This window comes from Phyllostomus discolor, chromosome 11, assembly GCF_004126475.2.
Source record: "Phyllostomus discolor isolate MPI-MPIP mPhyDis1 chromosome 11, mPhyDis1.pri.v3, whole genome shotgun sequence".
Lineage (NCBI taxonomy): Eukaryota > Metazoa > Chordata > Mammalia > Chiroptera > Phyllostomidae > Phyllostomus > Phyllostomus discolor.
In genome coordinates this window covers 81,332,696-81,357,069 of record NC_040913.2, presented here as the reverse complement: position 1 = coordinate 81,357,069, position 24,374 = coordinate 81,332,696, and the positions used below count along the sequence as shown (strand labels likewise).

The window sequence follows — 24,374 nt, the reverse complement described above, 5'->3', positions numbered from 1 at the left end:
GGAGGGAGGGAGGTTGAGGGTAAATAAGATGTGATAATGAAAAGGAACTGGATATTGTGAATGAACTGGTCCTCTGGCTCACTGGCAGAAAGAATGGAAAAAGTAAACTTTCAAAGGCCATTAAAATAACCTTGTTTATGTGTCTTCCTGCCTCTCTCCTTGCCCACACATTTCTCGGGGAAAGAAACATTCTTCTCTGGGTACCCATGTAAATACTCATTTCTCAGTATTGTCATGCTAAGAGTTGCCAATGATTGATGATGAGCTATTTATATTCAGTTCTTAAAAGGACAAAGCAGACCACTTCAGTGACTGAATGGTTTTTTTAAATCTGCTATGTGTACTGTTTGCTGCGCCTGCATAATTTGTCAAGACACTTCAGAACGTCCAGTCACCTGCTCCTCAGATCAGAAGGTGATTGTGGCTTTGGGTGGATATTAATCAGCCACAGCACTGCCTGGTCAGAAAGAGCAAGTGTCCTAGCCTTTTTGCCTCATGAGACCTTGGTGTCCCTCCAGCACAGGCCCGGGGGAGCGGCCAGCGGGCTGCAGGTGAGGTGTGGAGCACCATGCACGACCTGCGTTGAGAAGACTCTCTTCCTCGTGAAAAACCTCGTTGTTGCTCGTGCGGAAACTTTTCCTGTTACTCCCTCATCCCCATCCTTTAAAGACTTTATTCTGTAAAGACAAGATACCTCCCCGAGATTCCATGATGGAGTTCGAAACCCACAGGCAATCTTAAACTGCAAATGGCACCAATTTGCTTTTGCTTGCTTTCATTTTTCTTCCTGTAAAGCTGAGTGCTGGCGGGGCTCGTGAGTGATCGGGGTATTATGGGGCGCACTCTCTGTGCTCCCCCAAAACAGGGCTGGCTTCTTCCTAATGAACGTGGCTACCAGATACGGTCTCCTCCACAGCAATCCCCGTTCGTGGGGAGGTAAAAGCACCTCCCGAGCTCACACCTCAGTGGACTTAGTTAAGGAAGATCTGGTGACAATTCCCCAGGAATTCTGCAAGGACCTCGATGGGGAGAAATGCTATTATTCTGTGAAATGCTAGAGGTGGGAGGTGAAATGCAAAGAAAATTCTTACAGTGTTCCAAAGTTTGGTCCTGTCTCAATATAATTATACAAGTTGCGGTTGCCAACATCTAAATATGGATAAAAATGAAAAACACGATATGCTTGTAGGGAAGATTACAGGCATCTGGTGATAAGACCAAAAGTTTGTTCAATGGATATGAAAAATAACTAATTCTCTAAGTCTTCAGGCAACAGTTGACAAAGTGTTTCCTCAGGACTACTTATATCCAACAGTAACTATTGCTGATTAAATTTTTATTTTGATAGACTACTCAATCCTATATAAAAATGAGAGCTCCCTTTATTGATATTTTCACACTATTCAGAAAAGTCATAATCTTCTATAGGCATATAGCAACTGGAGATATCTTTGAATATTATATTTTTACCTACTATTTACAAAGTTTCAAGATTTTATAAAATACTTTTTACCTTGATGAAATCTTTCCATATTCAGGGATATTTTGTATTACTTTGAGAAATATTGCACTTGAGATTTTATGTTCTGTTTCCTGAACACAAAGGGGGATACATTTTACTCTGTAGGCAGAAGAGAGCAAATGGGTATTATCTCAGTTTGTGAAATCCAAAATAAGACTGTTTAAGAGAGTACACATTTCTCAACGTCCATATAAAAAGAAGCAAAAAAAAAAACCCTTTAACTTTCTTGTGTTAAGGTGATTTGAAAATGATTAAGAAAAAAACAAAAAGAGACCCTTTGTTCTTCTTAATGTACTTAACTTTAAAATGTTTCTATCCTAGATGGTGCTGGGAACTATATAATTTCCAATTTCAACCTTGCTTTGTTTCACCTTTTAAAAACTTTATTGAAACATAATTTTACATTTTTTAAATGTAAAATTGATACATTTGACATGTGTACATCTATGATATAATCATCAATTTTCAAAGTAGTGAAATTGCTTGTTATTACCCACATATTTCTAGTGCCCTGACTTGCCCTGACCTGTATCTGAACAATTACTGGTCTATTTCCTGTCATGACAGATTAGTTTGCATTTTATAGAATGTTACATAATAAGAGTCATGCATTACATACTACTTTGTTCTCTGGTGTCTTTCACTGAGCATGACTATTTTGAGATTAACCCATGCTGTAGTGCATATCCCTAGTTTCCGTTTACTGGTGAGTAGTACTCCATTGTATGGATATACCACAGGTTACTTATCCATTCACCTGCTGCTCCCAGGTTTGGTTATTATGAGAAAAGGGTGCTATGAAAATCAGTATGAAGATATTCTTAGTGATATATACTTTTATTTTTCATAGATAAGTATCTAGGAGTGAAATGTCTGGATCATATGGCAGTTGTATATTAAACTTTTGAAGAACCTGATGAACTGCTTTCAAGGTGATTTACCACCTTACATTCATTCCCACCAGCAGTGTGTGAGACAGAGGTCCAGTTCCGTGCACATCCACCGCTGCTTGTCAGGATCAGCGTCTCTGACTCAGGTGTTTTGCCGCGTGTGTGACGGTGTCTGACTGTGGCTTTAAATTGCATTTCTTTAATAGCAGTAGTGTTAAACATCTTTCTTTGTGCTTATCTGGCATCCATGTATCTACCTTGGTGAACTGTCTGTTCAGGTATTTTACCAATTTTGAGTTAGGTTGCTTATTTTCTTATTATGAATTTTTGACTCATTTATATATTCTTACACAAATCCTTTACGTGATATAATAACCTCCTCCCACTCTGTGGCTTGTCTGCCTTTTCTTAACACTGTCTTTCAAAGAAGAGAAGTTTTTAATTGTGTTGATGTCCATTTTATCAATTTGTTCTTTTAAGCATCATATTTTAGAAATTGTATCTGAGAAATCTTTTTGTTTAATCCAGTGGGGCACAATGTTTGCCTGTGTTTGCTGTTATAATTTCTACAGTTTAGGGTTTACACTTAGGTCCGAACGCCTCAGCACGTTTTGCAGACCGTGGGAGAGAGAGATCAGTGTGGCTGGTGGGAAAAGGCGCTGTTCTCAGCTCAGCCTGAGCTCTGGGCGGAGCAGTGTCTGTTCTTCTGGGCGATCTTCCCCTGGCCTCGGGAAGCCTCCTGCACTGACAGGGTGAGCGCTGCAGCTGGGAGCTCTGCCGATGTCCAGTGCCTCTCTCTGCAGCACTCTCTGCTGTCAGGCTTTATGCTGCCAAATTGAGCTTTCATACCCTGAATTCTCAGATCCATTTGTTTTCTCAGAGTGTCTGCTGGGCTCTGTTTGGGTATTCCCTCCCCTCACCTGCTAATACAGGCCCCACATCACCTCATCTCAGAGCATCTTCATTCTTTGTTTAAGTTATTTTTTGAAATTTTATTTTGTATTGGTATACAGCTTAGTGGTTAGAGACTAATTTATTTCTCACCCAGCTGATATAAAACATCTCTGTTCTATATCATCTGAGGATCATTGCTATCTGTGTGTTTTTCATTCCAGTATCTAGATGGAAGGAGCCCCAAATTATGACAATTTTCATGGTAGAAGGAAAAAGAGTAAGACATCTAGAACCAATGAAATCACAGCATTTTAAGCTACTTATTTTTGTAGTCATGTTACAGAACAACAAGGGGGGCCTCAAAGGGCAATATACTATTCCCTGAAAGGACCCCCCCCAAGGTTCGTTATGTCTTCCCCCAGAGGAAAGACATCTCTCAATGCCCGAGATTCCATGAAAAGGAAAGAAATTTATTATTCATTTGAAATAACACAAACTAAAGTTCCCCACAAATGTACACAGTCCTCTCAGCACCCTCCACGTGGCAAAAGGGAGCACTTCCAAAGCCTCGTGGTCCTGACTCGTACCCAAGCTTCGTGGTCCCAACCAAGACACCAAAGCCACATGGTCCTAAACAGACACGTGGTCCCTAAGAGAGAGACATCAGTCCCAAAGAGAGACATCCAGTCCCAAAGACAGACGTCCGGTCCCAAAGAGAGATGCCAAGTGGCTGCCTCGCTGGGTTTAAATCCCAGCGTCAATCTTCCCTTGCAGCCCCATTTCCGGCTCCTCTCACAATTGGCCACAGCTGCCCGCATTCTGGGCAGGTGTGGCCCTGTGGTGTGGAGCCAATTATCTCCAAGCTCTTCTGGACCCTATTACAAATCCCTATTTGGGGCTCCCCTCTTGGCTGCACCCTGTTACAGTGATGTGTGTTATATTTCATTGGATAAACGGGTCCCAGTAGAGAGAGGTGTACTCCCACAAGGTCACTGTAAATCTCATGGCAATGGGAAAGTAAGTACCATTCTTGTATATAGCAAAGGGAAAATGAATAGTTAGGAACAATAATAAAATCTGCCCTACTTCTGTATCCACTCTCTGAAAGTATGAGAATAAATACAACAATGAGTGACAGTAGGATTATTTTCCATACAGCTTTTTAAATGTTTAATATGGAAACAGTGTCAAATACTCTCCATCTCACACCTGTTTATCTTTTCAACAGAAATTCTTTTAAAACTATCTGGACACAGAGAAATATATACCAAGTGAAAATTTATCAACCATCCTAAGAATATGTAGATGAAAATAAAAGTCGCATTCATTAAAACTCTCCTGCAGTCTTGACCCAGAGAAGCAATCCAGCAAGGCTGGCTCCAAGCCAGACTTGAATCTAAATCTTCACTCCTTTCCTCAGCAGCTGGGGAAGCTTAGACGTGTCATTTAACTTCGCTGAGGATGCGCTCCTCTGCGTGTGAGGATGATGCTAACACAGCCTCATGGGACTGATGTGAATGGCTTAGGAGTTAATATATTGAAGCACTTAGTATCTAGCACAAAAAGTGCTTGACACATATGTGCTCATATTTGTATAAAATAAAATACTTTTCTGTGATGTCTTATTTTTACCCTGAAGTATTTATAAACAAAATATAATTTACACGATACATGTTCTACTGTGATATATATAAAACACATTTCCCCAATAATATCATTTTCTTCACTTCCTAAAATTTATTTTATTTGGGGCATAATACAGCTGTTCTGGGGGGACATGGTGTTTGGCCAGCCTCCACTGAACAGAACTAAGAATACAGTAGGAACACAAGTACTGTTGATTGTGATTAGGCTTAAAAGTCACTAAGGCATTATGAGAAGAATAAGCTGTATGCACTGTCTGTGATGATTTGTGGAATCCTTACAAGTATTTCACAAATAACGCATTCATTTATCTTTCTGTAGTACTTGGTTTTTAGGTTTCTTTTTTTCAGAATTGCATCCTGTGTTTTGGACGTGCTCTTGTGTGTATGGGCATGTAATCATTCTCTATGGGTCTCTCGGCAAGGACACATTTATTACTTATACAGGTGATTCATCTTTCTATTATTCTAACTGAAATATTGTAAATGCACTGTAGAAGAAATAAGAATGCTTAATTTAGTGTTTGTTCACCATGAATGAATGGGTAGACAATGACGAAAGGGCATTTAGTAGCACTTAACCACGTGCCAGACATTTTCCAGGTGTATCTGTAGATGCTAAGTCATTTTCACATAACAGATTTGTAGAATTCTAATCAGTGTCTTGATTCCATCATTTATATGGTAGTAAATGAGAAACAATCGAATAAGCATTCTGATAATATGCTTGTGGGTCATGCTTTATAACCTCCGGATATATAAAAAGGCTTAAACTGATCTTTAATTGCTACAGTCTGGGTACGAAGGAAATTCGTATTCTGATAACTTGGAAGAAAATAAGTATCATTGGTGAATGACGAAAATACATTGTCTGAGATGAATTTTAGGGCCTTCTTGGGAACCTCTCCCTTCCAAATTGCTCCCATCACTGACTTGAACTGTTAAAACAGGCTTTCCTGCCCAAGAGGGCTTCATTTATCCTGAGGTGGGGGGAGGCTTTTTCACATCAGCTTTATGAATTGCTAGCACAAAATGTCTTTTCAAAATGCAAATTTGATCATTACACATTGAGCTAAAAATTTCCAGTTTCTCATCTTTCTATAGAGATAACACTTTGTAAATAGGTATATTATTCAGAGTCTCTAGAGAAACAGAAACAAAAAGAGGTGTGTGTGTGTTTGTAAAGAAATGTATTGTAAAGAATTGGCTTATGGGATCATGGTCAGAGAGGTTCAGACCCAGGAGAGCTGATGGTGTTAAGTTCCATCCCGAGTCTAAGAACCGGGAGAGCTGATGGCAGAAATTCTAGCTCTGGCCCAAGTCTGAAGGCAGTAGTAGTCTGATGTCGCAGCTCTGAATCAGGCAGAGAACAAATTCTCTCCTATTCCACCTTCTTCAATGCATTGGACGAGACCAATCCACGTGGTAGAGGGCCGGCAATCTGCTTTACTCAGTCTAACAATACAGATGTTAATCTCACCCAGAAACATCTTCACGGACACACACAGAATAATGTTTCACCAAATATCAGGGCAGCCCATGGCTCAGTTAACTGGTCACATAACATTCCCCACCACCTCCGACTCCTAAGCACTGTGTGTTATGACCCCAGCCTGACTCTCTGCCTCATGACTGCCCTGTGTCCTGTGTGCCTCTAAGTAGACTTCTTCCTTCCTTTCTTTTTCAAAAGTCTCTTTACCTGCCCTGACTGGTGTAGCTCAATGGGTTGGGTGTGGTCCCAGGAACCAAAAGGTCACTGGTTCAATTCCCGGTCAGGACACATGGCTGGGTTGCAGGCATGGTCCCCAGGTGAGGGTGTCGAGAGGCATGTTTCTCTCACACATTGATGTTTCTCTCCCTTTTCTCCCTCCCTTCCCCTGTCTCTTAAAATAAAAATGTAAAAAAAACCTTTACCTGGCTGGCGTAGCTCAGTGGATTGAGTATGGGCTGTGAACCAAAGTGTCGCAGGTTTGATTCCCAGCCAGGGTACATGCCTGGGTTGCAGGCCACAGTCCCCAGCAACCACACATTGATGTTTCTCTCTCTCTCTTTCTCCCTCCATTCCCTCTCTAAAAATAAATAAATAAAATCTTTAAATTAAAAAAAAAACCTTTAAAAATATTTTTACCTGACCATAGCATTGTTCATATTTCGCTCTTTAAAAATCATCATCCCCTTTCGGATTCGTTTTCTTTTCCTTACCCTGCAGCTGCCAGCTTAGGCCTCACCAACAGGAAAACATTTCCTACTCACTGCTCTCCATGTGCTCCCTGCAACTCCGTTTTTTAAAAACACTTATTTTAATATGTAATTATGTATCCACTGATGAAAGTTCCACAGCAGCTGCCTTCTCAATTTTGTCTTGCCATTGAATTACTAAAGTCTGCCGCAGTGGATGCTGGGTATCTAGTTGCTAAAGGAACACTTAAGCCTGCACACACCCACACCCACATAATTCCAGCTTGGAACGGAGGACCAGTCGGGGATCCTGACCCTTCCATGGGAATGAGAACCATGCGGAAAGCCATTGGCTGTGTGCCAGGAGGTTCAGGGTCACGTTCTAGCCTTCTCCTTACCCTTAACAGTTTCACTGGAAGAAAGGGAGAACATCCAGGCCTCAATTTTTTCTCATTTGTAAGATGAGAATATTATATAAAATGACTTCTGGAATACATTATTACCCCATGACTGATTGGAGGACAATTTTAAATTTATAATTTGTGTTTCCTGCTAGTAATTCCAAATTACATGAGTTAGTCTCTTGATAGCACCCTCCACACAGCTGAGCCACTGACAAATTAAATTCCCACAGTTTCTTAGAGTTGAAAAAATGACTCATCTGATATACATTTTTAATTTTTAAAAAAATATTCTATTTATTTGTTTTGTAGAGAGAAGGGGGGACAGGGAGAAAGAGAGGGAGGGGAACATCTTGAGAGAGAGAGCCCTTGACCCGTGGCCTCTGGCACGCCCAGAACCGGGGACCTGGCCCGCAACCCAGCGCGTGTCCTGACCGGGAGCCCAGTCGGCGACATTTTGCCTTCCAGGGCGATGCCCAAATGAGCCACACTGGTCGGGGCAAATATTTACCTTATTTTTTTCTGGAAATTAACTGTTTAAAATTCTTCCAAGCGATTACATTTTCTTCTCCAGTGGCTGAAATTTCCTGCCCATCAATCATTTAAGTATGCGGTCTGTATGATTCTCAAAAACAATAGAATTTTCATTTTTTAAATACCATAAATATTAACTCCCTCATGATAATATTTACCTGGGTGTAATTAAAATCCAATTTAAAAAATTATGGATAGTAGACTTTTAATTAGGTTAGTATGTAAGCTTCTTTTAAGTTTGTGCTTTTAAATGCAGCAGAAGAGAAGCATCTGTTTGCAAAGCTCTTTAATTTGCATTTGATGATTGAGACACAGCATAGTACTTGTTCCGTTCTTGATATTTTTTAGGTTATGTATTTCGGGCATGCCGTGTTTACACTGAAGGAGCCCAGTTTTGCAATCTGTTTTTTTTTTAATATCCTCACATACGTATTTTTATAGTGTTAGAATGGATTCAGTTCTCCATTTTCCTGCTATGGAACCCCAGAAAAAATACTTACATTCTCTGATGAAATCTCTTCATCTATATATAAGATGAAAACAGGAAGCGTAACTTCATAGAAACGATGGGAAGATTAAGGAGCATTCTCGATATATTACCTAATACACAGTAGATGCCCAAAATACAGTGCTAATTATGACAGCAATCAATAACTCACAAAGCAAATGCACAAAAGTGGCACATCCACAAATTTGCCATTTTTAGAGTCCCTTAAGACTAAGGTAAACATAAATTGACAATGTTTTCTCATGAACTCCCTTCATTTAATAGGTAAAACTAAGTTCTGTGAGTATTGAAAGGCTTAGACATGATAGTTCCTGACAAGACAATACTGTTTACGTCTCCCTAATTTGTGTGTCATGCTCTACTACTTAGTGGTCTGAAGACAGTCCGCAGAGCAGGGGACAAGCTCATTTTAGAGAAATGCGGCTGGTTGGCTTTGACAATGGTTCTGATTACCTTCCCCATTAGCCCTTATTATCTGGATATAGAGTTTTAATGAGCAGAATCAGAAGTAATATTTTCTAGATTTGATAAAGTATTTTGTATCATGGTTTCTACTGGCTGTAACAACCTTGATACATTATTTTTCTTAAAATTACTTTATTATAATATGACTGACCCAAATTCAAATATGGTCTTTAATGTTTCATATGAATAAATATTTCCTTTTTGATATTGCTCTAGTACCTATATTTTAAAATATAATAGTTGGCAAGAACACTTTCTTGATCATTCTAATCAATAATCAGTTCTCCTGTGTTTAAATTTTTTATGTGTTTATATTACTTAAGCAAAAAACAGTCTTTCCTTCAATTTCAAGTAGATCATTATATTAAAATTATATCAACGAATCTTTATTGAACATCTGCTTAAAGCTTGCCTGTTTGCGATGTGTTTAATTAATTCAGATCTTTACAAAATGCCAGTAACACATGTCTAAGCATGTTGTTTGGTTCCTCTGCATTCCTGCTGTGGTGCAAAGCATGTGAGTCTTTAGAAATGAAAAATTCAAGGAGCAGAAAGGGACAGTGGTCTTTGGGGTTGCCATGTGATTGGCCTGAAGAGAGGTCAGATAGGCAGGTGTGCTGAGCAGCTGGCAGTGATATAACGTGGGGTGCTGTAATAACAGAGGACAATACCGCCAACCTGACTGCAGGAGGTGTTCCATTGTAGACGGGCCGTGTGTGAGATCAGGAACCCCTATGGCATAGGCTTAGTATCAGTGACACAGGCTTAGTAACACTGGTTACCACCGTCATTGTAAAATGGCAAGAAAAATGTCAACTTTTCTGTGTTTATATTGTGTGGTATATCCCGGCATGTAGTATCCAAGAGTCAACTTGTTTAAATGCATCAACATTTCTCCTTTCATATTTGGTGCTTTAAGAAGTCAGGACAGGGTTGCATTAATTTCTTGGCCTCCAGTGGTTAGCCATGGCTGTCCCTTTTCTTCACTATCAGCTCTGGGGAGAGGTGGTAAGATAGAAGGGTCATGCCGGTATTGGAAAACAGAATAAGATGAGACTGAACTGGCAAGATAAAGCATTGTTAGTAACGTGCTATTCATTTCATTGAGTACATTCGAGCAACCAAAACTTAAGGCTTTCATTACCATTGATGATGAATTCTAGCACTGTGGCTATAGCTAAGCCTTTCTGGCCTATAAGAAACACTAATATTAAAACTATAAATTATCAATAGAAAATGAACTCTAAGAAACCCTTCCTCCTGACCTGCCCAGCCACTGATGCTTCACACGCATTCATCCTTTCAACCCTTGCCAAAGGGCTGAATGGAAGTAAATAGGGTAGAATAATGAATTAATCACTGTATGAATGAATAAATGCCGTGGACTTAATCAAGATTATTTTGGTTTACAAAGAATGGATACTAAATTGAGATGGCCTAAGAAAGAGTAACTTTTGAGTTATTATTAGAATCAGTAAAAAAAAAGAAAAGGTTTTTTAAAAAGCGATTCTTTGAGAAGGAAGGAAACCAGAGTGTTTCTGGGTAGATGGGTCATCAAGACAAGACACTCACTGTAACATGGAGCACTGGAGGAAGAAACACGTTTACTGTGTAATGCCGATGACTGAAGGGACGGTATTATAAAGCAAGTGTGCATCTATGGGTATAAATATACAGATATTCTGATGACTCTCAAATTTGTCTCTCCATTTAACCTCTCTCTGGAACTCCAGACGTAAGAATCCAGCTGTCTTCTTGACAGGCATTTATACTTGGATGTCTAGTAGACATCTGAGAACTAGTATTTCCCAACAGAGCTTCTTATACACGCCCCCCACGGATGGGTTCTCCATCAGTGAGCATCGTCACGGTACACGGCTCCTCCGTTTGCCCACGTGATCACACGTGAAACTACAGTCATCAGTGATGCTCTTCTGTCCCAGAGAAGACGGCTCCACAGCAGCTATTATTCTGTCTCTACTTCCAGGATATCACTGGGACGTCACTGCCGCACACTTTCATGGTGTCGTGTTCGTCTGAGCTGTCATTGTTTCTCAGGTGGATCTTCCTGAATCCAATTCAGTCTTCCTCCCTTCCCTTGGAAGCCAGTTCTTTCCAGGATCATGCTCCAAAAAAGGAATCAGAATGTGTGTGTGTGCGTGTGCGTGTGTGTGTGTGTGTGTGTAAAATCTGATTTCACTTTCCCAGGGTTTATTTTTTTTCCTACTGAGAACATCACCTAAAGCATCACCTTACTGTACACACCCACATTTGCTCGACCTGCCTCCTGGTCACCTTTTAGAGTCACTTCCGACCTTTGTCCCTTTGTTCACTTTGTTCTTGCAGTTGACTTCATGAATTGGTGTAATGCTTGGGTACCAGTCCTCGGGAATTGTGTTCTTTAATGTGAAGGTCAGTCAGGTGGGGTCACAAGTGGAGACACAGGAGAGGCCCCCAAAGAAAGTTCCTTATACTCACGGGTCCTAGAGATGAGTCACAGGGAAGGGCCAGGTTTAGAACAGAGAAGTAAGGCGCACACTCAGGCTAGACACTCTATTGGTGTTTGCACAGGGAAGGCAAGGTGAAACAAGGCAAACAGTTTAGGACTGGCTAACTTGAATAATTTCCTAGGTCTCTAATCTATAGGCCTGACCCCTAGGTACCTGGCGCCAGGCCCTGGGATGGTTCCCGCAGAGGAACAGTGCTGCCCCCAAGGGTTCCTGGGCCAGCTGGAGGTGGTTTGGCTCTCAGCTGGTCAGTCTGCATATCAAAGGCATGCTTCCTCCTGAGTCCTTTGCTATCTCTAAGGACTGGCTAGGCCCTGGAGGGCCAGCCTCTCCCCAGCCAGAAAGTTTGTTAAGATGTTAAGATATCATGATATACAGAAAATAAAAGACGAAGGATAGAATACAGGAACACAGAGTCCTCCACATTCCAGTGAGAGAAGCGAGGTTAGGGTAGCACATCTCTTTCTTCTGCCCTTAGGCCAGGAGATGCCACTTACCGTTTTTGCTTACATCTCATCTTCGGGAGCTAGTCCCACGGACACCTAGATGTTGGGGCTGCTGGGGAACACAGTCCATGAATGGGCAGCCAGTTTCCAGAAACAACTGGACACTCCAGAATAGGGGCTCGAGTCTCGGAATCTTGGGTGAATTCCTCCATGCCTCATCAGCCTACTGCTTGCTATTCCTTGAAAACCCTACAAATGTTCTCTTGGTGGGTATTTTATTTGACATTCCTTTTGCCTTGAAACACTATTCTCAGACCTCTTCACGGCTCATTTCCTTACTTTATTCTGTTCTTTGTTCAAATATCCCCTATTTACAGTGGCCTTCCTGACAGCTCACTGTGTCTTAATAGCACCTGGCTCCAGTTGGTGCCACACCAGTATTTACCATTTATTTTCTTCACCCCACTCGAAAGTAAGCTCCGTGACTTTGGAGATGGCTTGTTGTAGTTCCCGCACACAGCAGTGCAGAAAACCATGTATGGTCAAGTCTAGGAGCTAAGAATATTTAAATTGTGAGCTTTGAAAATTAAGAAAATAATATTTCTAAATACTAGGAAAGGAAGTATAAAATCTTTGAGCAAATATACATGGACTGATATAGTCTCAGCAAGTGGGGAACTACACTACGCTCTCAGACTTACAACTGGGTTCATACAAAGTGTTATTCTGGAATGTGGATATTATTTTCATGAAAGTTGCCACCATAAAATATTTTTGAACAAGAAATAACATAATCTAATTTGTTATAAGAAATATAATTGTGAATGTAGTTTAAACAGAGAGAGAGAGAGAGAGAGAGAGAGAGAGAGATTGGGGTAGGGAGAAGACTGGAAGAAGGGGTACCAGAGGATGATATGGGAAGGGGAAGAAGATGGAATGTAACAACTACATTGTCCACACAGAGTAGTGGGGCTTCAATAATGGTCCCTGTCTTCAAATGGTCTCCCAACACCCTCGTGACATAGGCATTATTTTCCTATAGTTTACAGGTAAGGATACCAAATTTTTGAAGATAAGTGACTTTACTCATGATTATACAGTTAATAATTGGCTCAAATAGATTTGTGTGGCTACAAGCTGAATTTCTGTTTTTAGGATATTGTGGCAGGCAGGGCAATAGATCCTTCCAAGGATGAGAGGGCCTGTTTATCGGTGTCAGCTAGTGATGGGATGGCAGGTGAGTTGCGGGGAGGCAGCGATGGGATGGAGTGAAGAGGGATGGCGCCTGATGGCAGCAATCATGAGAGCAGGCTTCAGGGGAGGAGCAGATTTCCCGAGGATGGCAGGGGTAACTTCAGCTGCTCTGCCTTGGGTTTCATATACTGGGTGACTTACTTTGGGTTAACGTGTAGAAAACCATTAGAAATCTGATTTTAACTATTCACTTACAGATGCTGATTAGTTAACAACTTTATTCTTCAATTCTGATCTTTATAAATTGTTATTTTTAAGATTTTGTGATTAATATTTCTACCCAAAATACTTCCTGGCAGTGGACACACAAATAAATCCACCATTGGACTAGGAATTAATGGCTGCTGGCCTCAGCAAGGTAAATACTTTCATTCATTGAGTTCACCAAGGATCACAGAGGTGCTGTCGAAAGGCCAAGCACAGGCTGGCTGAAGAGCCACAAAGCAAATCACGATAAATGTTGGATATCAGATTAGAGCAGGTGTCTAGCAGGAGGCCTCAAGCTTTGGTACCGGGCCCAGCCTTATTTAACACTCTCGGTGATAAACTGGAAAAGCAGGTAAGCAGCCTGTCAAGCTTGAAGACATGCTGTAAAAAGCAGAAATGCAATAACTTGCAGACACATCTAATTCCAAAATACAGTCTAAGGCAGATAACTGTTATGTAGTTTGGAGCCATATTTAATTAGATTTATGGAACTGTAGAGTAAGTGATGAGGTATGCAGGTCATCATTTGGATTAATGTTTTTCCAACTTTTTAATACATAAACCATAGAGAAAAAACCTATTTATTTGGAACCTCATTGTAAAAGGAGGGTTTGGCTTAGGAGATGACAAGGGTCAGCTGCCACAGGCTCTGTCTGTCTGCACTCAACACTGAGGGGAAATGCCTTCCCATCCCCGTAGCCCATTTGAGGCAGAACGTGGGGATGCTCTAAGAAAAGCCCATTTTTTGGCAAATCTCTTAAAAAACTTATTTGATTAGATATGGCAATAGAACTATTTATGAGAAAAGAACGAAATTTGAGCCTGTTAACTTTATATTAATTTTAGAAAGGAATTGTTTCTCAAAAGTGTAATAAGAAGGGTTTGGTGTTTTAACACAATTAAGATTATTGTTGTTGTACTCTATTTTTATGTTTATTATTGATATATTTCTAATGCTAAATTATAACTACCAAAGATTATTAATCTTAAACATTGCAATAAGGTATAATACAATTAGCTACCATTTTAAAAGGTATTGTTAAATGGGGATTAGGATTTTTCATTATATATGTATGAGGCTGTTTATTCAGAAGAGGTTTGGTGAGGGTACATACTTGCCCAGGGATATGTAACTAGTAAGTGATAGACCTCATATTCAAACCCACAATCTGTCTGATGTCAAAATTTCTTGAAATCTGGAGCACTGTGTCCCAGAAATGTGAGCACCCCAAAGACAGTGGGGGGAGGTTGGCAGTGGGGTCACAATGGCCTTAAGAACACAGAGGCCAGCTTGCTCTCATTTCTTAGGAGTTAAATTAGACTTTAATGTAGCTGTCCCGGGGCCTTCTTTCAAGAGTTTGTTTGTTTGTTTATATTATTCTACTTCCTAACTAATGTAAAATAATGTAAATTTCATCTAGATTTCTGTTCAGTCCAGAAGGCCCTGATAATTTCTTCCTTATTTTCTTTCTCCTAATACCATTTTTAAGGGGCTCTTAAAATTGTATTTTTTCACTTAATGTACCTGCATATTGTAAGACATTGCATGCTTTCTGTAACAGAATGTATATTGATTTTAAATAGTATCACCTGACTTGTAACATGGCCAACTCTGACTACAATAATGTAAGTCAGCAGAATTCTTCTGCAGCCTAAAATCGCTATGGAAAACAATCTTAGTTTTTCCCACTCTTAATAGACATTGATAGTCCTTATTTAACAATAGTAGCACAGAGCATACTGAAATTATATTGACTATCACAAGCCATTTGCAATTATCAAAAAATGACAAGGTTACAGGGGACACGCGATATAATTAAAAACATGGTTCTGATATCTATATATAGGGTACCTGTAAGACAAAGAGCAAGGGGTGATATAAATTCTTTTTAAGGTCTAATGAAATACTTGCAAAAACTGGTATGTTTTAAACCAAGAAACGAATTTAATTTTTTAAAATATGTATTTATTTTCAGTGAGAAGGGAAGGGAGGGTGAAAGAGAGAGATAGAGGAATATTGATGTGAGAGAAAAACATTGATTGGTTGCTTCTTGTAGTGACCCCGACCTGACCGGGGACCAAACCCACAACCCAGGCATGTGCCCTGAATGGGAATCGAACTGTCGACCTTTCACTTTGTGGGATGATGCACAACCAAGTGGGCCACACCACTCAGGGCCTGAAAAATAAAGTCTGACAAATGCTAATGTATTGGTATCCTACAGAATAATTTTATGAATGAAAAATCATTAACTTGGGAATATGAAACTAAATGTAATAACTTAAATAAATTCAAAGAAAGGCTGGGAAATTAAACACACATGTTTATTACATTAATATACTTTTAAATAACTAAGGCACTAATTAAATAAATTAAGAGATTAATAAAAAGTGATCCATTAAAGAATCAAAGATAAAAATGTATATGCACCAAGGATTATTTTAATTTAATTTTTGTTACTGAAAGCAAATTTAAAAATAAAGATATAACTATGTTAACATTTACCTTTAAATGCTTTTATTAAGAAAAATGTTGAAAATAATTAAGATTAAACTCAAGAAGTTAAGAAAAGACAACAAAATTAGAATAAATAATAAGTTTGGTAGTATATAAATTATTTAATGAAAATAGTAGATTGGATAAGTAAGTGGAAATTTTCTTAATTTAGGCATTTATCATTTACATTAACATTTATTTCTTGCTCAAAGATTATATGTCATATTTAAAGATGAGTATTCAAAGTTGCTTCTCCATTCTCTACTGACATACAAGAACTCAGGTTGAAAAATATACCTGGTGCGAGTTAATATGTATGTATGTTTTTATATATGTGCTTGTGTATATGCATATGTGTATACATTGTATCTATATTAACGTGATGTCATGTAGTTTAAAAATATAAAGATGATTAAATCTCATCATTCTTTGGGTGCATTATGGTCAGAATCTTATTTTTCACAGGTAATTTGGGGGACCCCATGACGGATCAATTTAAGATAGGATATGTTAAGGGCAGTTAAGAGGGCCCTACTAAGATCATGCCAAACGTACAAAGGATCAGAATGGAGAACTATTTGGTGTTGATTGAGGGAGCTTGGGGTGGAGTAGTACAGGACCCCCACCAGAGTACTAGCTGAATGCTCCTGACAATGGCTGACATTAACTGAGAAAGGAACTATGGGAGGAGATGCAATTTGAGATGGTGTGGAAAATGTTTCCAGTTTTTGACCGTGCTGATTTTGGGTTATTTATTGGTCTTACAGGTGAATACATACTACAGAGAAAATGTAAGGCTCATAAGACCAAATAGAATGCAGACCAATACTTAGGATCCATAAGCATATAAACTGCAGTTGAAAATTCAGGGTAGGGCCCTGGCTGGTGTGGCTCAGTGGACTGAGTGCCAGCCTGTGAACCAAAGGATTGCCAGTTCGATTCCCAGTCAGGGCACATGCCTAGGTTGCAGGCCAGGTCCCCAGCTGGGGACATGTGAGAGGCAACCACACATTGATGTTTCTTTCCCTCTCTTTCTCCCTCCCTTCCCCTCTCTCTAAGAATAAATAAATAAAATATTTTTTTAAAAAGTCCGGGTAGGAAGATACTGCTCAAGGATAATCCTTGGAGTGAGGAAAACAGTGGCAAGGTGGAGCTCTTGGGACACTGCTGTAAGTTGAAAAGCTTCATGTAGAACAGCTGTTCCCAAGCTCCTTGACATCAGGGGCTGGTTTTGTGGAAGACCATTGTTCCACGGGCCTTGGGTAGGGGGGACAGTTTCAGGATGATTCAAGCACATTACATTCAAGCTCACCTTTTACTGTGTGGCCCACTTCCTAACAAGCCCAGATGGGTATGGGTTTGTGGCCTGGAGGTCAGGGACCCCTGGGGTAGAAGATATTGGGGGATAAGGAGATCCAGGGCTATGCAGGTTCAAAACATTAAGAGATGATCAAACATACTAATTATCAACCATGCCCTAAACAGCAGGAATATTTATTAAAGGAAATCTGAAAAGCGAGGAGTAGGGAATGTAATATTAAATTTAGGTCTTACTATACAAGTAGGGTGTGTGTGGAAATAGGGTGCAAGTTATACACGGTGTTAGTCTCAACAGGGTAAGTAGGTAAGCAAATGAGGCCTTTAAAATGCAAATGGTCTGTGTTAGACTACTAGGCCATGTGAGAAATAGAAGACTGTATTGAGAATAAGACCCTGGATGTTAAGATTTAGTAGATAGAACAGTTTCAAGTAAGTAATGACATATCATTTGGCTTTTAGTATGGGTAAGTAGACATGAAGGTTCTTGAACTTAAGAAAAGTTACTATCTGAGGATCTTTCAGGTGCCAGGTGAGTCATCCACAGTAATGTTGAGGTCTCCCAGGATGATTACAGAACCTAAGAAGGCAGATCACTGTTAACCCAGGAGCGACATTTTTTAGAGATCACTAGGGAATGCGGAGAACTCAGTGGGCGAGAAGAATGAATCAATGAACACAGAGTAAGGACTGGGGAGCAGCGAATGCAGTATCAGGCAGTCTCTAAAGCAGGAGGATGATGGAGCTTGTGCTGAGAGTGAGAGTGGTAGGACTGAGTGTGCAAAGTGTAATGAAGTGTTGGTGCGACCATTAGGATGGGGAGCAGGAACCTGGGCATCATGAAGGGGGGAAGGGCTGGCGCCACAGGTCCTGGAGTGAACACAGTCTTTAATGTGGATTTGGGACATAGTGGTGTCATCAGACTTTAGTTTCTAAGTGCCTCCCTGCTGTAAATAGCGAGTTTAGACATAGTCATATTAAAAACAAGTAATTGTGATAGCTGTATATTGGTGTTAGGGCTGAAATTAGTAAATGTTGACATGGAGAGATACAAACTTTCCTCTTTGTCCTATTAGTAGATGCATTTACTTTTTACTTAATATACTTTGCTAATTAAATGAGTCAATAAAAAAATAGGTATGGGAGGTTATATGAAACCTACAATTCTGTTATGGGTAGACTTCCTCTACTGGTGAATTCAGTGTTACTAAACTTTTGTGTAGTTTTCCCACGGTTTTTCTTTTATTTACCTCATGGCCTAACTGAAGTAGAGTAACTGAGTATGACTGAGATATTAATGTCTTGGAAAATTTTACTTAACCAAAGCTATTCAGTTGCATGTTTTCATGGTATATCATTGACATATTCAATTATACCGATATACAAAAAATGGAGTTTCAGTATTAGCCACATGCCACCATGAAGAAGAAAAACCTAAACCAGTTATTGTAACATTGAACTTTCCGATTAATTAGTAGAGTCTGAGGTGCCGTGTATATCATAACACACACTTTTCGGTAATTTTTCGAAGTACTTAACTTTTGGAGGAGGTGCTCCCCAGCTTCACAGGTGCACAGGAATGCGAGTTGCGGAGGGATATGAGCAGGTAGTGGGAGGCGTGCCATGCGGTCTCACAGCCACGAGTGGGGTGAGGACACTGAGCGCATGGAAAGCGGCCGGACTGAATTGAAGACGGTCTGAAGGGTAAAATATGCACTGGATTTTGGACTTAATATGGAAAAACGTAAAATATCTCAATAACTTTAAAATCTGACTACACATTTAAGTGATTGAATGTTTTAGCTACGGTGGTAAATGAAATATATTATTAAATTTTTCACTCTATTCTTTTCATTTTTCAAAAATAATCTGACTTCCAACCAATTTAAAATTATATATATAGCTCATATTATATTTTTATTCAACGGTACTGCTGGGAAAGGAGGACCAAAGGCAAATAGGTCAAATCGATGTTTTTTGCCTTTGGTAGTGACATCGTACACATGCAACTACTCAGCGTGAAGTCTGCAGAATCCCCTGTAAACTTTCACACGTAATACCAGTGTTCTTTCTTAATGTCACACGTTCCCATACGATATTTTAGATTGCCCTCAACCCTAAGGGATTTTTTCACCTTCCTGCCTCCCCATTCTGGCCGGAAGCCTCACGCTGAATGAGATCGTTTGTCTGCCCTGCCACTGATATAATAGCTTGCGTAGGAGGACGTGTCAAATGTCCATACTTCTGCTGCGGAGCCGGCCGGCAGCGATTGTTGTCCAGGCAGTAATACCTAAAGAATGCCTTCCTGGCGTCTGGTGCTACTGTGACATTTCAATGCGATGGCTGCGACAGTGTCTGAAGAATCCGTTGTGATTTATTCCTGTCAGGTACACTGCCAGAGGGGTATTCTCTTTAAAGGGCTTGTTATCAGTCCACCCCCATCTCTGAATACATCTAGGCCTAGCTTTTTGTTCAGGTAGGCAGGTATGAACCATATGTGGGAAAAATATCATATAAGTTGCCCAAAGAATTGGCAAATGTATAATGAACGGGCAAATTTTATTTTTAGCATTTTTGACTAATGACAGGTTACAAAACGGATTTTTGCTTTTCAATTTGTCTTTTAGTTGCTTCTAAAATGTAAAAAAAATTGTCTGAAAGAAGAAGGCTTAGATATAATCTACTGAATGAGTGAATGATTCTGCAGAAAAGTTTGAGCAGCCTGCAAAGATATTGAACAGTCTCTTTCCAAAGTACGCTGAGTAACTGAAGCATAAACAGAACTGGCTCTTGACAGGAGGTCATGTGGGGACAACTTTCCCCAGTTAATAAAGCCAGTTACCACATATGAGAACCTCAGCTTCATCAAACTCATCAGAAACTAGAAAACAGGAGAATGAGTAAGTAACCAAGTCAAGAATAGTACATTTTTTTTGCAACGACCTATTACAAAACCAATAAACATTAATTAGGATAAAAGAGCAATTATATTTATATAATAAAATGATAACTCTCCCTAATGTATTATACTTACGAATTGCTGTCTGTGTAGATTTACTAGGGTTTGGTAGAAGAATGATGTTTCCAAAGTAATAATACCCTGCTCAGATATTAAGGAAATGAAACCTTAACTGACCTCTTCAAGGACATGGGGACTGTGGTACTGACAGAATGATAGGCTCAGCCTGGGCAGCAGGGTGGGCTTAGCTGTGTTTTGATAATAGGTATCAGACCTCTCTTTTCGGGGCTTCTGTATTTTGGAAACTCCTCCATGCTTCATTCTCAGGGACAGTGTCTTCCCGTTGCCTCCAGAACGCCCAGCACCCATGCATGGTGGCTATGAATGTGAGCGGACAAAAGGGTAAACCAAAAAATGTATACGGTGTATCACTCCCACCTGCTGAGCGGCATGCAAGGCAATCCCAGCCTGAGCTCTCTGTTCTTCGGATTCATGCAAGAATCCTGTGCATAGTAGGGCCAGGTGACAGGATGAGCATCAGGTCATTTACCTCTGACTGCATGAGACTTCAGCAGAGATCGAGTCACTGCCTTCAATTCTGAAGCACTTTAGTGTCCTCCGAGAGGACCCGGGAGGGTCTGGTTCACTTACGAAAGACAGAACAGTCCCATCTGTTTCTCCCGCCTCCAGCTCTGCTGATGGGGACATAATTCTCTGAAGCTGTGTGTTTTCCTCTTCTCTCTTCTCCCTGTTTCTTAGGAGAAACTCAGCATGGCCCCTCATTCTTGAGCTTGAGCCTCACCCATTCCCCTCCCTCCTGGCCCACCATTTCCAGAGATAGAGGGCAGCCTGGGTCAGAAAGACTTTGAAAAAGAAAGCACAGTATGGCTTCTTGGTTCTGAGATATGAGATGTTAACACTGGTCATTTCTTTCTTAGTTCTCTCTGTTGCATAAGTTTCAGAGTGAAAGTCTTTTTCTGTCTTGAATCCTTAATACCGTCTCAAGTTATTTAACATGCTCCTCATGGAAGACATCTAGAACCGGGTGTTGAACTGAGGGCTCCACAGCCGCTACCTTGTTCTCCCATCCTCCTTTCCCGTATCTGTGAGTTTTCATTCAAGTTTTCTTCAGCTCTCAGCTGAGGTCATGGTCACCCACAGAACTGAGGGAATTTGGCTCATCTCAGTGTATCATGGGGCTGAAATTTCCCAGCAGGACTTTCTCAACCCAAAGCTTTATATTATGATGCTCGACTTTCCCTTTCATTCAGTCTTACTTAACTCCATTGTAATGAAAGTAAATTAATCTGTATTTCCCCCAATTAAGCAGAGAAGCATAATGCAACTACAAATTTCTGGATGTACACCCTAACAGTTCAGGGTTAACCTACCCACTCTGCCTTCCATATTCATTTGCCTGCATTTTCTCTCTTCGCTCTCATCAGAGAAGAGGTGAAGAAAGATTGAGGATTCGTTTCCTCACTCTTAAAATAGAGATTATATAAGCAACCAAGGAAATTTCAATGACGTGAATGCCATGTGCATTCGATGGGAAAACTTCCAGATGACTGATGAATTCTCAGTATCTCAGGGTGCTTCTGTGCATCAAAATCAAACCTTTGCCATGTTGGAACTCTTGGAGATGTCAGAGAGCTGGTTATGGCTCTCTCCTAATACTTGCCATGCACTGGCTTTCCACAGCCAACAACATACCTCAGACATTTTGTATTTTGTGATTTTAAGAATATTTAATATTTTAATAAGCCCAATATATTTTAGGGTCTCTTCAGATGTACTGAGACTTTCATGTCCATCCAGAGTCCCCTCTTGTGTTATACTATCATGCAGGCCTGACATATTACTTACGAACATTTGGGAATATTCTCAAAAGCAGATTACTGAGTGCTAGGGTCAGAGGGTTTGCAAAACGCAGTGCTCTTTTCAAAGTGCGATAGGCATGCCTGATAATTGTGAAAGCTCGTATATAAAGTAGGTGAGACTGTCAGGAATAACTATAAAAATGGCATTAAGTTAAATCTCTTAGAAGATAAATGGAAGAATGAATGTGGAATAGTCATTTATACCATCTAATTGTCTTCAGAATCCTCTTAGTTATTTGTTCATTATGCCCACATGAATCATATGGTATATCAGCTCACTGACATAGTTTTGTGCTGTATATGTTCTATAATGTTTGGAAATTTAGGATATGCCATTATCAAAACAAGATATTTGGTCATGAATTGTGGGAAGAATTCAAATGAACCAAGCCCTTAAGCAGTTTGCCCACTCACATGAGATGTTTTCCTGAGTCATTTCACTGAGTCATACTCCAAACTTTCCTCTTACGTTGCTGACAAACAAGAACACAATAATAAAAATATCCAAAGGCCTGAAACAACTGCAGGATTTATGCAACAATAAACAGACATTTGAAGTTGAGATGCATTAACAATGATTTCTATTCCTGTTACTTTGACCAGAACAGACCCATCTTCTCCAAACACAGGTTAAGACTTAAATGTGAATCAGTGTGCCAAAAAAATAAATTGTAAACGTAAAGTAATTTTTCACATCCAAAATGTTTTAAATTTCTTTCAAAACATACTGTTTCAGTTGGGTGTAAGAAAACGCATAGGTACTGACCTCTTCTATAAGCGTGGGCCCTTTTTATTCCCGTTGCCACCTTCTCTTGAAGCACATGTTACCACCATACGGTGCAGATGACGGCTACCGCTCAGAAAATGAAACCTGCAGCCCTGGAGCGCACAGCCTGAAGAGCGCGTGTCCACCTCCAGTGCTTTGGGAATGAAGCAGAATAGAAACAGTAAGAGAATGTCAGGAGATCGACGGGAGAACTGACCAGAGCCTCTGCTACTGCTCTCTCCTCAAGCAGTGATTTTCAACCGGCGTGCCACAAGAATTTCTTTTATTTTATATAGATATTTGTATTTTCATTATTCAAGTACAGTTTTCTGTCTTTTACTCCCATCCCAGCCCACTCCCCCAGCCCTCCCCACCTCCCTCCCATTTCCACCCCCCTAGTTTGTGTCCATGTGTCCTTTATACTTGTTCCTGTAACCCTTCCCCTTTCCCCTGGAATTCCCTCCCCTCTCCCCTCTGGTCTTTTATTTTTTTTTAATACATGCAATACCTGACATTTTAGTCAGGGGCACTGACCTCCTTTCCCTTAGATTGTCAATTTTTTTTTTAAAGGACAATAGCCATCCCAACAATAGCTCTTTCATATGAATGAATCGAAATTATACCTATTTTTGTCAGATCCTCCAAAAATATAATATGTTTTCTGGTGTGCCACAGAATTTAGCAATTAGCTTATGTATGCCATGAGATGAAAAAGTTTTGAAAGTGCCGTACGAGAGTAATTTGATGAATGAAAGTAAAAAGGAGTTATAATTACTTTAAAACTCAAAGCTTATATACGAGTGAAAGACAGGCACCGCTATCTTTGTGGCTCTGCTAAAAACATTCATTTTCCCAAGGTGCTATTTCCTATGAAAGAGAATTAAGATAGTAGCTTGGAAAATGACTCAGGTGAATAGCTCCATGTCATTTCTCAAATCTGTAATTACTTCTTTTCGATCATGGGCAGTGCCTCTAACAGTCAGGATCTGTGCTTTTGGGGAAGAAGAGGCAATGGGTGATTTCACTTGCTTTTTCCTGACCTGTCTCCAAGCAATTTATTTCAAAAAAAGATTTCTTCAAGCAAAAATTTCTTTTGTTTGGCTGCCTACTGTAAGAAATATGAAGTGTGAAGCTTGAGTGTGCTGCAGGGGAAATAAAGACACTGTCTCGCTCTGACTGTATTTTTGTAGGTGAAAGATTTCGTGTCTCTGGTGTCCAGTTTTTTAGGTTTTATGTCTAAACTCTAACCAAGGCAGCTGGATTAGAAAGATGCTTTTCGAACTTGTTTAAGCAGCACAACGTCTTTATTTAAATAAAGTTTTAGCATCAGTTGTTACATATAGATGCATAAGTAAGATTTTATTGAAATAAAGTTTCTTACAAGCTTGAATTCATCATGTTTATATGTGACAAAGACACTAAATGGCATAAGGAACTTAATTTAATCAACACACAAAAATTGAAATCTAATTTTATGCTTAACAAATTATTCTATTAACATTAGAT

General features: G+C 39.9%; 1 protein-coding gene across 1 annotated transcript in view; it reads left to right on the top strand.

Moving 5' to 3' along the window:
- The window catches only part of SGCZ (sarcoglycan zeta), a 675,263-nt gene that overhangs the window by 295,234 nt on the left and 355,655 nt on the right, over positions 1-24,374 (top strand). The window lies entirely within an intron of this gene.